We start from the raw sequence: 2,364 nt of genomic DNA, 5'->3' as shown, positions 1-2,364 counted from the left end.
AGGTCGTTCATCCATTCAACACAACTGTAGTATCCGTTCAACACAACTGCAGTATCCGTTCAACACAACTGCAGTATCAGTTCAACACAACTGCATTTACATACGGATGAAATGGCCACTGCATTTACATACGGATGAAATGACCTCTGTTCCGCGCAACTGCAGTATCCGTTCAACACAACTGCAGTATCCGTTCAACACAACTGCAGTATCCGTTCAACACAACTGCAGTATCAGTTCAACACAACTGCAGTATCAGCCATGACCTATGACCATGGTCCATGGTATAAGAACTGGGAAGAGAGTCTGCTAGAATTGTTGTCTTTTCGCTGAATTCTTGATTTTCAAAAATCTATGGCTATCTTGAATCTTCTAGGGTTTACACATATTTTTCTACATCTCGTAGTTGAAGACATATATGTAATTAGATTAGTTCTAATTTTTTACTCATTTTTGCAAAGGTTGTCGCCTCATCGAAGCCGTTAAAAATACTAACAGCACGTTTGGTTCACGGGATGAATTTGAAGGGAATATGAATAGTATTCCACAAGGAATGAAATAGGTAAGGAATAGAATAGGAATTGTATTCTATTGTTTGGTTCACTGAAGGAATAGACTTTAGGAATTGTATTCGAATGTTTGGTTGGTTAAAGGAATAGAAATAGAATAGATTTTAAAGACATAAATACCCTTATACATAATAATAATAATAATAATAATAATAATAATAATAATATTATTATTATTATTATTATTATTATGCATACATACACATATGTATGCTTGTTTATATCTAAGTTGTCTTTAATTAATACTACCTCTGTCCCATTTTGTTTGTCTGATTCGATTAACGAGGCTTGACTGAAGTTATTTTTAATTCAAATTTTCATAATATTAAGTTTAGTATTAGTATATAAAATTTATATATTTAGAAACTACATTAAAAGTACTATTAAACACAAAAAATCAAATTTAAAAATAATTAAAAATTACTAGAAAAAATAAGCAATGATGAAAGAGTTGGTTTGACCAATGAATAGTAAACAGGACAGATAAAATGGGACAGAGGGAGTAATTCTTTAATATAAATATGTGTTTTATAATAATAATAATAATAACAATAATAATAATAATAATTATAAGTTTTCAATAATAATAATAATAATAATATATTTGTTAGAGAGATACATGGAAGATTGAGAGATTAACTCCTAGCCTAAATTTTTTTAGTATGAATATGTGGTTAACATCCTTCAGTCCTCTATATAAATAGCATGAGTGAATACAATTACATATTTTCACTTACAGTTCTCTCTTGTTAACACACATACATATATATGATTTTATTGGTACTTGATCCACAATAAAATGGACTCCCGGGGTCCTATGTCCTCATCAATACACATACATAGAGGTTAAGAAATTATTATTATTATTATTATTATTATTATTATTATTATTATTACTCCATATTATAATAAAAATACATATTTATATTAAAGAGTTATTAAATAAAGATAACTTAGAATTGAATGTGTGTATGTATGCATAATATATATATATATAATTTATTTAAATATATATTTAATGATAGATAAAGTTATAATTAATTATATATATACATTTATATAATACATTATATATATTTATTAAAGATAAATATAAAATAAATTGTAAAGGGTATTTTTAGTATTTTCAATATAAAAGCTATTCCAATAGCATAGGAATAGCTAATACCATAGCACCCCTAGGAATGGCTATTCCTTTTGCAAAGGTAATAGCTCATTCCTAGGAATGCTATTCCCATGACAAATTGACCGAACCAAATAATGGAATAGGTCTATTCCAAGGAATCTTATTCCATTCTTGACCTATTCCATGAACCAAACATGCCATAATTGTATATTTTTTTTGTCTTACAAGTACATTTTTAATATATTAAAAGTATATTATTTGTGTTGTAAACTACATTATTTGAGTATTGAAAGTACATTATTTTATATATACTATCAAATAATGTACCTTCAATACACAAAGTAATTTTAATATATTGTACTTTATATTTATGATCCAGACAGCTATATGCATCATAGTCCGCACAATAATTTACCCGTATAAGATTTCCGACTTGTTTCTGACAGGCAACACAAATGGGCTACGTTAAGCTTGATCAAGATCCAAATTTTCACGCGGAGTTTGGTCCCCCAAAATTTGCATGAGATTTCTTTCATGAGTTTTATTGTGCAGAAATTTGTACAATAATTTTCTAAACATCCTACTAGCTACTGTCAACACCGAGCCATCAATGATGAGAGCAACTGTCAACTAAAATTTAATTTCTATAGGAAAAATTCTTCTTTGAAA

The 2,364-nt window shown here is 28.0% G+C and overlaps 1 long non-coding RNA gene across 1 annotated transcript; it reads left to right on the top strand.

Moving 5' to 3' along the window:
• LOC116001194 lies at positions 1-2,364 on the top strand. Its single transcript, XR_004094229.1, has 2 exons — positions 1-562; positions 2,142-2,364. It is a non-coding gene; the product is annotated as an uncharacterized LOC116001194 (long non-coding RNA).

The sequence above is a fragment of the Ipomoea triloba genome, chromosome 1 (genome assembly GCF_003576645.1).
Source record: "Ipomoea triloba cultivar NCNSP0323 chromosome 1, ASM357664v1".
Lineage (NCBI taxonomy): Eukaryota > Viridiplantae > Streptophyta > Magnoliopsida > Solanales > Convolvulaceae > Ipomoea > Ipomoea triloba.
The sequence above is the reverse complement of the archived record's forward strand: the minus strand, read 5'-3'. Positions and strand labels throughout refer to the sequence as shown.